At 43.5% G+C, this 14,868-nt stretch overlaps 12 non-coding genes across 12 annotated transcripts; all 12 read right to left on the minus strand.

The window, feature by feature from the left end:
- Positions 1–537: 537 nt before the first annotated feature.
- Trnar-ucu (transfer RNA arginine (anticodon UCU)) lies at positions 538–610 on the minus strand. The gene has a single exon. It is a non-coding gene; the product is annotated as a tRNA-Arg (tRNA).
- A 1,206-nt stretch (positions 611–1,816) lies between these two features.
- On the minus strand, positions 1,817–1,889 carry Trnar-ucu (transfer RNA arginine (anticodon UCU)). The gene has a single exon. It is a non-coding gene; the product is annotated as a tRNA-Arg (tRNA).
- A 1,205-nt stretch (positions 1,890–3,094) lies between these two features.
- Trnar-ucu (transfer RNA arginine (anticodon UCU)) lies at positions 3,095–3,167 on the minus strand. The gene has a single exon. It is a non-coding gene; the product is annotated as a tRNA-Arg (tRNA).
- A 1,206-nt stretch (positions 3,168–4,373) lies between these two features.
- Trnar-ucu (transfer RNA arginine (anticodon UCU)) lies at positions 4,374–4,446 on the minus strand. Its single transcript has one exon. It is a non-coding gene; the product is annotated as a tRNA-Arg (tRNA).
- A 1,206-nt stretch (positions 4,447–5,652) lies between these two features.
- Positions 5,653–5,725, minus strand: Trnar-ucu (transfer RNA arginine (anticodon UCU)). Its single transcript has one exon. It is a non-coding gene; the product is annotated as a tRNA-Arg (tRNA).
- A 1,206-nt stretch (positions 5,726–6,931) lies between these two features.
- On the minus strand, positions 6,932–7,004 carry Trnar-ucu (transfer RNA arginine (anticodon UCU)). The gene has a single exon. It is a non-coding gene; the product is annotated as a tRNA-Arg (tRNA).
- A 1,206-nt stretch (positions 7,005–8,210) lies between these two features.
- On the minus strand, positions 8,211–8,283 carry Trnar-ucu (transfer RNA arginine (anticodon UCU)). Its single transcript has one exon. It is a non-coding gene; the product is annotated as a tRNA-Arg (tRNA).
- Positions 8,284–9,489: 1,206 nt separating this feature from the next.
- Trnar-ucu (transfer RNA arginine (anticodon UCU)) lies at positions 9,490–9,562 on the minus strand. Its single transcript has one exon. It is a non-coding gene; the product is annotated as a tRNA-Arg (tRNA).
- A 1,206-nt stretch (positions 9,563–10,768) lies between these two features.
- On the minus strand, positions 10,769–10,841 carry Trnar-ucu (transfer RNA arginine (anticodon UCU)). The gene has a single exon. It is a non-coding gene; the product is annotated as a tRNA-Arg (tRNA).
- A 1,206-nt stretch (positions 10,842–12,047) lies between these two features.
- Trnar-ucu (transfer RNA arginine (anticodon UCU)) lies at positions 12,048–12,120 on the minus strand. Its single transcript has one exon. It is a non-coding gene; the product is annotated as a tRNA-Arg (tRNA).
- A 1,206-nt stretch (positions 12,121–13,326) lies between these two features.
- Trnar-ucu (transfer RNA arginine (anticodon UCU)) lies at positions 13,327–13,399 on the minus strand. Its single transcript has one exon. It is a non-coding gene; the product is annotated as a tRNA-Arg (tRNA).
- A 1,206-nt stretch (positions 13,400–14,605) lies between these two features.
- Positions 14,606–14,678, minus strand: Trnar-ucu (transfer RNA arginine (anticodon UCU)). The gene has a single exon. It is a non-coding gene; the product is annotated as a tRNA-Arg (tRNA).
- Between the last annotated feature and the right edge of the window lie 190 nt (positions 14,679–14,868).

The following is a 14,868-nucleotide window of genomic DNA, read 5'->3' on the forward strand; positions in this document are numbered from 1 at the left end:
AGTAAAAGCCCCCTGTGCCGAAGTGAAAATTGTCGCCATTTCTATAGATACAGAGTGCCATTGTTTAATGGAAGCACTTAAGGAAACATAGCAGAATATCTTGTTGTGGAACTGTCTACTTTTCTCACTTGTGGCCGAGAAAACTGAAACCCTCTCACCTTGGGCTGGAAGAATTAAAGATCATCACTGGGATTACATACATTGACTCATGAAGTAATTCAAAATCTTTTCTCTTCATTGTATTTGTTTCTGTACGAAATGTGCGTTCTATTGCTATATTTATATCAGTAGGTAAAAATTGGGTATTGAAAGAAAATTCCCGTCAACAGGCACGTGAAGATATGGTTCCGTTTTTACTGCATTTACACATAACAGCGTCATGGATAACAGATCTACGAGAATTTGGCTTATATGTGTAAGGTCTACGTACTTGAGCATAGAACTGAGGTCACAACAATTTTCAACTTTTGCAGAGGCTTGTGATTTCCCATACGTCAGTACCCATCTGGAGATTGGCACACGTTTTTAAAAATTGCCCGTCCCTTGTGGGGATCGAACCCACGACCTTTGGATTAGAAGTCCAACGCGCTATCCTCTGCGCCAAAGGGACGCTGTGCAGGCCTACAGCTCAGATGTAAGAGGTTCTGCAAGACATGACCCATGCTACATGTCTCGCATTACTTTCCTGATAGGCTTACTTTCATATTTCTCTGAAGCAATTACATCAAAGACTCTTTATTTATGCAACAGACACGATACATCGCTCTGTTTACCATGGCCCTACTGATTGATACACCTGCGTATTGACAGAGTTGCTCTGTACAATCGTAGTAACACAGTCCTGCTATTAGATTCGCTCACGTGCGCTGCTTACCGATAGATGGGAATTGCGCTCTTTAGAACAGCATTCACTAACGAAGTGGTAAAGGGAACACTGTATGATTAGTCACATTTTTTGACTTTGGTTGACTGCTGTGTCACAGCCGGTCCCCATCATATGTATACACTCCCACGAACGTGTGTGCCCTGTTAGCACATTTACCAGGAACTTTAGCTGCATCACCTCCCTAGCAATTTCAAGCCGTCCTCGAAGCGTCAGCCATTGCTTGGTGACAGTGTGCTTCGATGAGAAGTGGACAGATGATGCATCTCTCTCGCCGTCAGTTATAGGCGGGAATCATACTTAATGTAGTTTTCGGCAAGCGTCAGCGGAGCGTCAGACGTCTCTGTCTGATCTTCTCCCTTCATGTATCTAGCAAGTTCCCCCTTGACAGTCTCCAGTAAAAGCCCCCTGTGCCGAAGTGAAAATTGTCGCCGTTTCTATAGATACAGAGTGCCATTGTTTAATGGAAGCACTTAAGGAAACATAGCAGAATATCTTGTTGTGGAACTGTCTACTTTTCTCACTTGTGGCCGAGAAAACTGAAACCCTCTCACCTTGGGCTGGAAGAATTAAAGATCATCACTGGGATTACATACATTGACTCATGAAGTAATTCAAAATCTTTTCTCTTCATTGTATTTGTTTCTGTACGAAATGTGCGTTCTATTGCTATATTTATATCAGTAGGTAAAAATTGGGTATTGAAAGAAAATTCCCGTCAACAGGCACGTGAAGATATGGTTCCGTTTTTACTGCATTTACACATAACAGCGTCATGGATAACAGATCTACGAGAATTTGGCTTATATGTGTAAGGTCTACATACTTGAGCATAGAACTGAGGTCACAACAATTTTCAACTTTTGCAGAGGCTTGTGATTTCCCATACGTCAGTACCCACCTGGAGATTGGCACACGTTTTTAAAAATTGCCCGTTCCTTGTGGGGATCGAACCCACGACCTTTGGATTAGAAGTCCAACGCGCTATCCTCTGCGCCAAAGGGACGCTGTGCAGGCCTACAGCTCAGATGTAAGAGGTTCTGCAAGACATGACCCATGCTACATGTCTCGCATTACTTTCCTGATAGGCTTACTTTCATATTTCTCTGAAGCAATTACATCAAAGACTCTTTATTTATGCAACAGACACGATACATCGCTCTGTTTACCATGGCCCTACTGATTGATACACCTGCGTATTGACAGAGTTGCTCTGTACAATCGTAGTAACACAGTCCTGCTATTAGATTCGCTCACGTGCGCTGCTTACCGATAGATGGGAATTGCGCTCATTAGAACAGCATTCACTAACGAAGTGGTAAAGGAAACACTGTATGATTAGTCACATTTTTTGACTTTGGTTGACTGCTGTGTCACAGCCGGTCCCCATCATATGTATACACTCCCACGAACGTGTGTGCCCTGTTAGCACATTTACCAGGAACTTTAGCTGCATCACCTCCCTAGCAATTTCAAGCCGTCCTCGAAGCGTCAGCCATTGCTTGGTGACAGTGTGCTTCGATGAGAAGTGGACAGATGATGCATCTCTCTCGCCGTCAGTTATAGGCGGGAATCATACTTAATGTAGTTTTCGGCAAGCGTCAGCGGAGCGTCAGACGTTCTGTCTGATCTTCTCCCTTCATGTATCTAGCAAGTTCCCCCTTGACAGTCTCCAGTAAAAGCCCCCTGTGCCGAAGTGAAAATTGTCGCCATTTCTATAGATACAGAGTGCCATTGTTTAATGGAAGCACTTAAGGAAACATAGCAGAATATCTTGTTGTGGAACTGTCTACTTTTCTCACTTGTGGCCGAGAAAACTGAAACCCTCTCACCTTGGGCTGGAAGAATTAAAGATCATCACTGGGATTACATACATTGACTCATGAAGTAATTCAAAATCTTTTCTCTTCATTGTATTTGTTTCTGTACGAAATGTGCGTTCTATTGCTATATTTATATCAGTAGGTAAAAATTGGGTATTGAAAGAAAATTCCCGTCAACAGGCACGTGAAGATATGGTTCCGTTTTTACTGCATTTACACATAACAGCGTCATGGATAACAGATCTACGAGAATTTGGCTTATATGTGTAAGGTCTACGTACTTGAGCATAGAACTGAGGTCACAACAATTTTCAACTTTTGCAGAGGCTTGTGATTTCCCATACGTCAGTACCCATCTGGAGATTGGCACACGTTTTTAAAAATTGCCCGTCCCTTGTGGGGATCGAACCCACGACCTTTGGATTAGAAGTCCAACGCGCTATCCTCTGCGCCAAAGGGACGCTGTGCAGGCCTACAGCTCAGATGTAAGAGGTTCTGCAAGACATGACCCATGCTACATGTCTCGCATTACTTTCCTGATAGGCTTACTTTCATATTTCTCTGAAGCAATTACATCAAAGACTCTTTATTTATGCAACAGACACGATACATCGCTCTGTTTACCATGGCCCTACTGATTGATACACCTGCGTATTGACAGAGTTGCTCTGTACAATCGTAGTAACACAGTCCTGCTATTAGATTCGCTCACGTGCGCTGCTTACCGATAGATGGGAATTGCGCTCTTTAGAACAGCATTCACTAACGAAGTGGTAAAGGAAACACTGTATGATTAGTCACATTTTTTGACTTTGGTTGACTGCTGTGTCACAGCCGGTCCCCATCATATGTATACACTCCCACGAACGTGTGTGCCCTGTTAGCACATTTACCAGGAACTTTAGCTGCATCACCTCCCTAGCAATTTCAAGCCGTCCTCGAAGCGTCAGCCATTGCTTGGTGACAGTGTGCTTCGATGAGAAGTGGACAGATGATGCATCTCTCTCGCCGTCAGTTATAGGCGGGAATCATACTTAATGTAGTTTTCGGCAAGCGTCAGCGGAGCGTCAGACGTCTCTGTCTGATCTTCTCCCTTCATGTATCTAGCAAGTTCCCCCTTGACAGTCTCCAGTAAAAGCCCCCTGTGCCGAAGTGAAAATTGTCGCCGTTTCTATAGATACAGAGTGCCATTGTTTAATGGAAGCACTTAAGGAAACATAGCAGAATATCTTGTTGTGGAACTGTCTACTTTTCTCACTTGTGGCCGAGAAAACTGAAACCCTCTCACCTTGGGCTGGAAGAATTAAAGATCATCACTGGGATTACATACATTGACTCATGAAGTAATTCAAAATCTTTTCTCTTCATTGTATTTGTTTCTGTACGAAATGTGCGTTCTATTGCTATATTTATATCAGTAGGTAAAAATTGGGTATTGAAAGAAAATTCCCGTCAACAGGCACGTGAAGATATGGTTCCGTTTTTACTGCATTTACACATAACAGCGTCATGGATAACAGATCTACGAGAATTTGGCTTATATGTGTAAGGTCTATATACTTGAGCATAGAACTGAGGTCACAACAATTTTCAACTTTTGCAGAGGCTTGTGATTTCCCATACGTCAGTACCCACCTGGAGATTGGCACACGTTTTTAAAAATTTCCCGTCCCTTGTGGGGATCGAACCCACGACCTTTGGATTAGAAGTCCAACGCGCTATCCTCTGCGCCAAAGGGACGCTGTGCAGGCCTACAGCTCAGATGTAAGAGGTTCTGCAAGACATGACCCATGCTACATGTCTCGCATTACTTTCCTGATAGGCTTACTTTCATATTTCTCTGAAGCAATTACATCAAAGACTCTTTATTTATGCAACAGACACGATACATCGCTCTGTTTACCATGGCCCTACTGATTGATACACCTGCGTATTGACAGAGTTGCTCTGTACAATCGTAGTAACACAGTCCTGCTATTAGATTCGCTCACGTGCGCTGCTTACCGATAGATGGGAATTGCGCTCTTTAGAACAGCATTCACTAACGAAGTGGTAAAGGAAACACTGTATGATTAGTCACATTTTTTGACTTTGGTTGACTGCTGTGTCACAGCCGGTCCCCATCATATGTATACACTCCCACGAACGTGTGTGCCCTGTTAGCACATTTACCAGGAACTTTAGCTGCATCACCTCCCTAGCAATTTCAAGCCGTCCTCGAAGCGTCAGCCATTGCTTGGTGACAGTGTGCTTCGATGAGAAGTGGACAGATGATGCATCTCTCTCGCCGTCAGTTATAGGCGGGAATCATACTTAATGTAGTTTTCGGCAAGCGTCAGCGGAGCGTCAGACGTCTCTGTCTGATCTTCTCCCTTCATGTATCTAGCAAGTTCCCCCTTGACAGTCTCCAGTAAAAGCCCCCTGTGCCGAAGTGAAAATTGTCGCCGTTTCTATAGATACAGAGTGCCATTGTTTAATGGAAGCACTTAAGGAAACATAGCAGAATATCTTGTTGTGGAACTGTCTACTTTTCTCACTTGTGGCCGAGAAAACTGAAACCCTCTCACCTTGGGCTGGAAGAATTAAAGATCATCACTGGGATTACATACATTGACTCATGAAGTAATTCAAAATCTTTTCTCTTCATTGTATTTGTTTCTGTACGAAATGTGCGTTCTATTGCTATATTTATATCAGTAGGTAAAAATTGGGTATTGAAAGAAAATTCCCGTCAACAGGCACGTGAAGATATGGTTCCGTTTTTACTGCATTTACACATAACAGCGTCATGGATAACAGATCTACGAGAATTTGGCTTATATGTGTAAGGTCTACATACTTGAGCATAGAACTGAGGTCACAACAATTTTCAACTTTTGCAGAGGCTTGTGATTTCCCATACGTCAGTACCCACCTGGAGATTGGCACACGTTTTTAAAAATTGCCCGTCCCTTGTGGGGATCGAACCCACGACCTTTGGATGAGAAGTCCAACGCGCTATCCTCTGCGCCAAAGGGACGCTGTGCAGGCCTACAGCTCAGATGTAAGAGGTTCTGCAAGACATGACCCATGCTACATGTCTCGCATTACTTTCCTGATAGGCTTACTTTCATATTTCTCTGAAGCAATTACATCAAAGACTCTTTATTTATGCAACAGACACGATACATCGCTCTGTTTACCATGGCCCTACTGATTGATACACCTGCGTATTGACAGAGTTGCTCTGTACAATCGTAGTAACACAGTCCTGCTATTAGATTCGCTCACGTGCGCTGCTTACCGATAGATGGGAATTGCGCTCTTTAGAACAGCATTCACTAACGAAGTGGTAAAGGAAACACTGTATGATTAGTCACATTTTTTGACTTTGGTTGACTGCTGTGTCACAGCCGGTCCCCATCATATGTATACACTCCCACGAACGTGTGTGCCCTGTTAGCACATTTACCAGGAACTTTAGCTGCATCACCTCCCTAGCAATTTCAAGCCGTCCTCGAAGCGTCAGCCATTGCTTGGTGACAGTGTGCTTCGATGAGAAGTGGACAGATGATGCATCTCTCTCGCCGTCAGTTATAGGCGGGAATCATACTTAATGTAGTTTTCGGCAAGCGTCAGCGGAGCGTCAGACGTCTCTGTCTGATCTTCTCCCTTCATGTATCTAGCAAGTTCCCCCTTGACAGTCTCCAGTAAAAGCCCCCTGTGCCGAAGTGAAAATTGTCGCCGTTTCTATAGATACAGAGTGCCATTGTTTAATGGAAGCACTTAAGGAAACATAGCAGAATATCTTGTTGTGGAACTGTCTACTTTTCTCACTTGTGGCCGAGAAAACTGAAACCCTCTCACCTTGGGCTGGAAGAATTAAAGATCATCACTGGGATTACATACATTGACTCATGAAGTAATTCAAAATCTTTTCTCTTCATTGTATTTGTTTCTGTACGAAATGTGCGTTCTATTGCTATATTTATATCAGTAGGTAAAAATTGGGTATTGAAAGAAAATTCCCGTCAACAGGCACGTGAAGATATGGTTCCGTTTTTACTGCATTTACACATAACAGCGTCATGGATAACAGATCTACGAGAATTTGGCTTATATGTGTAAGGTCTACATACTTGAGCATAGAACTGAGGTCACAATAATTTTCAACTTTTGCAGAGGCTTGTGATTTCCCATACGTCAGTACCCATCTGGAGATTGGCACACGTTTGTAAAAATTGCCCGTCCCTTGTGGGGATCGAACCCACGACCTTTGGATTAGAAGTCCAACGCGCTATCCTCTGCGCCAAAGGGACGCTGTGCAGGCCTACAGCTCAGATGTAAGAGGTTCTGCAAGACATGACCCATGCTACATGTCTCGCATTACTTTCCTGATAGGCTTACTTTCATATTTCTCTGAAGCAATTACATCAAAGACTCTTTATTTATGCAACAGACACGATACATCGCTCTGTTTACCATGGCCCTACTGATTGATACACCTGCGTATTGACAGAGTTGCTCTGTACAATCGTAGTAACACAGTCCTGCTATTAGATTCGCTCACGTGCGCTGCTTACCGATAGATGGGAATTGCGCTCTTTAGAACAGCATTCACTAACGAAGTGGTAAAGGAAACACTGTATGATTAGTCACATTTTTTGACTTTGGTTGACTGCTGTGTCACAGCCGGTCCCCATCATATGTATACACTCCCACGAACGTGTGTGCCCTGTTAGCACATTTACCAGGAACTTTAGCTGCATCACCTCCCTAGCAATTTCAAGCCGTCCTCGAAGCGTCAGCCATTGCTTGGTGACAGTGTGCTTCGATGAGAAGTGGACAGATGATGCATCTCTCTCGCCGTCAGTTATAGGCGGGAATCATACTTAATGTAGTTTTCGGCAAGCGTCAGCGGAGCGTCAGACGTCTCTGTCTGATCTTCTCCCTTCATGTATCTAGCAAGTTCCCCCTTGACAGTCTCCAGTAAAAGCCCCCTGTGCCGAAGTGAAAATTGTCGCCGTTTCTATAGATACAGAGTGCCATTGTTTAATGGAAGCACTTAAGGAAACATAGCAGAATATCTTGTTGTGGAACTGTCTACTTTTCTCACTTGTGGCCGAGAAAACTGAAACCCTCTCACCTTGGGCTGGAAGAATTAAAGATCATCACTGGGATTACATACATTGACTCATGAAGTAATTCAAAATCTTTTCTCTTCATTGTATTTGTTTCTGTACGAAATGTGCGTTCTATTGCTATATTTATATCAGTAGGTAAAAATTGGGTATTGAAAGAAAATTCCCGTCAACAGGCACGTGAAGATATGGTTCCGTTTTTACTGCATTTACACATAACAGCGTCATGGATAACAGATCTACGAGAATTTGGCTTATATGTGTAAGGTCTACATACTTGAGCATAGAACTGAGGTCACAACAATTTTCAACTTTTGCAGAGGCTTGTGATTTCCCATACGTCAGTACCCACCTGGAGATTGGCACACGTTTTTAAAAATTGCCCGTCCCTTGTGGGGATCGAACCCACGACCTTTGGATTAGAAGTCCAACGCGCTATCCTCTGCGCCAAAGGGACGCTGTGCAGGCCTACAGCTCAGATGTAAGAGGTTCTGCAAGACATGACCCATGCTACATGTCTCGCATTACTTTCCTGATAGGCTTACTTTCATATTTCTCTGAAGCAATTACATCAAAGACTCTTTATTTATGCAACAGACACGATACATCGCTCTGTTTACCATGGCCCTACTGATTGATACACCTGCGTATTGACAGAGTTGCTCTGTACAATCGTAGTAACACAGTCCTGCTATTAGATTCGCTCAGGTGCGCTGCTTACCGATAGATGGGAATTGCGCTCTTTAGAACAGCATTCACTAACGAAGTGGTAAAGGAAACACTGTATGATTAGTCACATTTTTTGACTTTGGTTGACTGCTGTGTCACAGCCGGTCCCCATCATATGTATACACTCCCACGAACGTGTGTGCCCTGTTAGCACATTTACCAGGAACTTTAGCTGCATCACCTCCCTAGCAATTTCAAGCCGTCCTCGAAGCGTCAGCCATTGCTTGGTGACAGTGTGCTTCGATGAGAAGTGGACAGATGATGCATCTCTCTCGCCGTCAGTTATAGGCGGGAATCATACTTAATGTAGTTTTCGGCAAGCGTCAGCGGAGCGTCAGACGTCTCTGTCTGATCTTCTCCCTTCATGTATCTAGCAAGTTCCCCCTTGACAGTCTCCAGTAAAAGCCCCCTGTGCCGAAGTGAAAATTGTCGCCGTTTCTATAGATACAGAGTGCCATTGTTTAATGGAAGCACTTAAGGAAACATAGCAGAATATCTTGTTGTGGAACTGTCTACTTTTCTCACTTGTGGCCGAGAAAACTGAAACCCTCTCACCTTGGGCTGGAAGAATTAAAGATCATCACTGGGATTACATACATTGACTCATGAAGTAATTCAAAATCTTTTCTCTTCATTGTATTTGTTTCTGTACGAAATGTGCGTTCTATTGCTATATTTATATCAGTAGGTAAAAATTGGGTATTGAAAGAAAATTCCCGTCAACAGGCACGTGAAGATATGGTTCCGTTTTTACTGCATTTACACATAACAGCGTCATGGATAACAGATCTACGAGAATTTGGCTTATATGTGTAAGGTCTACATACTTGAGCATAGAACTGAGGTCACAACAATTTTCAACTTTTGCAGAGGCTTGTGATTTCCCATACGTCAGTACCCACCTGGAGATTGGCACACGTTTTTAAAAATTGCCCGTCCCTTGTGGGGATCGAACCCACGACCTTTGGATTAGAAGTCCAACGCGCTATCCTCTGCGCCAAAGGGACGCTGTGCAGGCCTACAGCTCAGATGTAAGAGGTTCTGCAAGACATGACCCATGCTACATGTCTCACATTACTTTCCTGATAGGCTTACTTTCATATTTCTCTGAAGCAATTACATCAAAGACTCTTTATTTATGCAACAGACACGATACATCGCTCTGTTTACCATGGCCCTACTGATTGATACACCTGCGTATTGACAGAGTTGCTCTGTACAATCGTAGTAACACAGTCCTGCTATTAGATTCGCTCACGTGCGCTGCTTACCGATAGATGGGAATTGCGCTCTTTAGAACAGCATTCACTAACGAAGTGGTAAAGGAAACACTGTATGATTAGTCACATTTTTTGACTTTGGTTGACTGCTGTGTCACAGCCGGTCCCCATCATATGTATACACTCCCACGAACGTGTGTGCCCTGTTAGCACATTTACCAGGAACTTTAGCTGCATCACCTCCCTAGCAATTTCAAGCCGTCCTCGAAGCGTCAGCCATTGCTTGGTGACAGTGTGCTTCGATGAGAAGTGGACAGATGATGCATCTCTCTCGCCGTCAGTTATAGGCGGGAATCATACTTAATGTAGTTTTCGGCAAGCGTCAGCGGAGCGTCAGACGTCTCTGTCTGATCTTCTCCCTTCATGTATCTAGCAAGTTCCCCCTTGACAGTCTCCAGTAAAAGCCCCCTGTGCCGAAGTGAAAATTGTCGCCGTTTCTATAGATACAGAGTGCCATTGTTTAATGGAAGCACTTAAGGAAACATAGCAGAATATCTTGTTGTGGAACTGTCTACTTTTCTCACTTGTGGCCGAGAAAACTGAAACCCTCTCACCTTGGGCTGGAAGAATTAAAGATCATCACTGGGATTACATACATTGACTCATGAAGTAATTCAAAATCTTTTCTCTTCATTGTATTTGTTTCTGTACGAAATGTGCGTTCTATTGCTATATTTATATCAGTAGGTAAAAATTGGGTATTGAAAGAAAATTCCCGTCAACAGGCACGTCAAGATATGGTTCCGTTTTTACTGCATTTACACATAACAGCGTCATGGATAACAGATCTACGAGAATTTGGCTTATATGTGTAAGGTCTACATACTTGAGCATAGAACTGAGGTCACAATAATTTTCAACTTTTGCAGAGGCTTGTGATTTCCCATACGTCAGTACCCATCTGGAGATTGGCACACGTTTGTAAAAATTGCCCGTCCCTTGTGGGGATCGAACCCACGACCTTTGGATTAGAAGTCCAACGCGCTATCCTCTGCGCCAAAGGGACGCTGTGCAGGCCTACAGCTCAGATGTAAGAGGTTCTGCAAGACATGACCCATGCTACATGTCTCGCATTACTTTCCTGATAGGCTTACTTTCATATTTCTCTGAAGCAATTACATCAAAGACTCTTTATTTATGCAACAGACACGATACATCGCTCTGTTTACCATGGCCCTACTGATTGATACACCTGCGTATTGACAGAGTTGCTCTGTACAATCGTAGTAACACAGTCCTGCTATTAGATTCGCTCACGTGCGCTGCTTACCGATAGATGGGAATTGCGCTCTTTAGAACAGCATTCACTAACGAAGTGGTAAAGGAAACACTGTATGATTAGTCACATTTTTTGACTTTGGTTGACTGCTGTGTCACAGCCGGTCCCCATCATATGTATACACTCCCACGAACGTGTGTGCCCTGTTAGCACATTTACCAGGAACTTTAGCTGCATCACCTCCCTAGCAATTTCAAGCCGTCCTCGAAGCGTCAGCCATTGCTTGGTGACAGTGTGCTTCGATGAGAAGTGGACAGATGATGCATCTCTCTCGCCGTCAGTTATAGGCGGGAATCATACTTAATGTAGTTTTCGGCAAGCGTCAGCGGAGCGTCAGACGTCTCTGTCTGATCTTCTCCCTTCATGTATCTAGCAAGTTTCCCCTTGACAGTCTCCAGTAAAAGCCCCCTGTGCCGAAGTGAAAATTGTCGCCGTTTCTATAGATACAGAGTGCCATTGTTTAATGGAAGCACTTAAGGAAACATAGCAGAATATCTTGTTGTGGAACTGTCTACTTTTCTCACTTGTGGCCGAGAAAACTGAAACCCTCTCACCTTGGGCTGGAAGAATTAAAGATCATCACTGGGATTACATACATTGACTCATGAAGTAATTCAAAATCTTTTCTCTTCATTGTATTTGTTTCTGTACGAAATGTGCGTTCTATTGCTATATTTATATCAGTAGGTAAAAATTGGGTATTGAAAGAAAATTCCCGTCAACAGGCACATGAAGATATGGTTCCGTTTTTACTGCATTTACACATAACAGCGTCATGGATAACAGATCTACGAGAATTTGGCTTATATGTGTAAGGTCTACATACTTGAGCATAGAACTGAGGTCACAACAATTTTCAACTTTTGCAGAGGCTTGTGATTTCCCATACGTCAGTACCCACCTGGAGATTGGCACACGTTTTTAAAAATTGCCCGTCCCTTGTGGGGATCGAACCCACGACCTTTGGATTAGAAGTCCAACGCGCTATCCTCTGCGCCAAAGGGACGCTGTGCAGGCCTACAGCTCAGATGTAAGAGGTTCTGCAAGACATGACCCATGCTACATGTCTCGCATTACTTTCCTGATAGGCTTACTTTCATATTTCTCTGAAGCAATTACATCAAAGACTCTTTATTTATGCAACAGACACGATACATCGCTCTGTTTACCATGGCCCTACTGATTGATACACCTGCGTATTGACAGAGTTGCTCTGTACAATCGTAGTAACACAGTCCTGCTATTAGATTCGCTCACGTGCGCTGCTTACCGATAGATGGGAATTGCGCTCTTTAGAACAGCATTCACTAACGAAGTGGTAAAGGAAACACTGTATGATTAGTCACATTTTTTGACTTTGGTTGACTGCTGTGTCACAGCCGGTCCCCATCATATGTATACACTCCCACGAACGTGTGTGCCCTGTTAGCACATTTACCAGGAACTTTAGCTGCATCACCTCCCTAGCAATTTCAAGCCGTCCTCGAAGCGTCAGCCATTGCTTGGTGACAGTGTGCTTCGATGAGAAGTGGACAGATGATGCATCTCTCTCGCCGTCAGTTATAGGCGGGAATCATACTTAATGTAGTTTTCGGCAAGCGTCAGCGGAGCGTCAGACGTCTCTGTCTGATCTTCTCCCTTCATGTATCTAGCAAGTTCCCCCTTGACAGTCTCCAGTAAAAGCCCCCTGTGCCGAAGTGAAAATTGTCGCCGTTTCTATAGATACAGAGTGCCATTGTTTAATGGAAGCACTTAAGGAAACATAGCAGAATATCTTGTTGTGGAACTGTCTACTTTTCTCACTTGTGGCCGAGAAAACTGAAACCCTCTCACCTTGGGCTGGAAGAATTAAAGATCATCACTGGGATTACATACATTGACTCATGAAGTAATTCAAAATCTTTTCTCTTCATTGTATTTGTTTCTGTACGAAATGTGCGTTCTATTGCTATATTTATATCAGTAGGTAAAAATTGGGTATTGAAAGAAAATTCCCGTCAACAGGCACGTGAAGATATGGTTCCGTTTTTACTGCATTTACACATAACAGCGTCATGGATAACAGATCTACGAGAATTTGGCTTATATGTGTAAGGTCTACATACTTGAGCATAGAACTGAGGTCACAATAATTTTCAACTTTTGCAGAGGCTTGTGATTTCCCATACGTCAGTACCCATCTGGAGATTGGCACACGTTTGTAAAAATTGCCCGTCCCTTGTGGGGATCGAACCCACGACCTTTGGATTAGAAGTCCAACGCGCTATCCTCTGCGCCAAAGGGACGCTGTGCAGGCCTACAGCTCAGATGTAAGAGGTTCTGCAAGACATGACCCATGCTACATGTCTCGCATTACTTTCCTGATAGGCTTACTTTCATATTTCTCTGAAGCAATTACATCAAAGACTCTTTATTTATGCAACAGACACGATACATCGCTCTGTTTACCATGGCCCTACTGATTGATACACCTGCGTATTGACAGAGTTGCTCTGTACAATCGTAGTAACACAGTCCTGCTATTAGATTCGCTCACGTGCGCTGCTTACCGATAGATGGGAATTGCGCTCTTTAGAACAGCATTCACTAACGAAGTGGTAAAGGAAACACTGTATGATTAGTCACATTTTTTGACTTTGGTTGACTGCTGTGTCACAGCCGGTCCCCATCATATGTATACACTCCCACGAAAGTGTGTGCCCTGTTAGCACATTTACCAGGAACTTTAGCTGCATCACCTCCCTAGCAATTTCAAGCCGTCCTCGAAGCGTCAGCCATTGCTTGGTGACAGTGTGCTTCGATGAGAAGTGGACAGATGATGCATCTCTCTCGCCGTCAGTTATAGGCGGGAATCATACTTAATGTAGTTTTCGGCAAGCGTCAGCGGAGCGTCAGACGTCTCTGTCTGATCTTCTCCCTTCATGTATCTAGCAAGTTCCCCCTTGACAGTCTCCAGTAAAAGCCCCCTGTGCCGAAGTGAAAATTGTCGCCGTTTCTATAGATACAGAGTGCCATTGTTTAATGGAAGCACTTAAGGAAACATAGCAGAATATCTTGTTGTGGAACTGTCTACTTTTCTCACTTGTGGCCGAGAAAACTGAAACCCTCTCACCTTGGGCTGGAAGAATTAAAGATCATCACTGGGATTACATACATTGACTCATGAAGTAATTCAAAATCTTTTCTCTTCATTGTATTTGTTTCTGTACGAAATGTGCGTTCTATTGCTATATTTATATCAGTAGGTAAAAATTGGGTATTGAAAGAAAATTCCCGTCAACAGGCACGTGAAGATATGGTTCCGTTTTTACTGCATTTACACATAACAGCGTCATGGATAACAGATCTACGAGAATTTGGCTTATATGTGTAAGGTCTACATACTTGAGCATAGAACTGAGGTCACAACAATTTTCAACTTTTGCAGAGGCTTGTGATTTCCCATACGTCAGTACCCACCTGGAGATTGGCACACGTTTTTAAAAATTGCCCGTCCCTTGTGGGGATCGAACCCACGACCTTTGGATGAGAAGTCCAACGCGCTATCCTCTGCGCCAAAGGGACGCTGTGCAGGCCTACAGCTCAGATGTAAGAGGTTCTGCAAGACATGACCCATGCTACATGTCTCGCATTACTTTCCTGATAGGCTTACTTTCATATTTCTCTGAAGCAATTACATCAAAGACTCTTTATTTATGCAACAGACACGATACATCGCTCTGTTTACCATGGCCCTACTGATTGATACACCTGC

This window comes from Schistocerca gregaria, chromosome 1 (assembly GCF_023897955.1).
Source record: "Schistocerca gregaria isolate iqSchGreg1 chromosome 1, iqSchGreg1.2, whole genome shotgun sequence".
Classification (NCBI taxonomy): domain Eukaryota; kingdom Metazoa; phylum Arthropoda; class Insecta; order Orthoptera; family Acrididae; genus Schistocerca; species Schistocerca gregaria.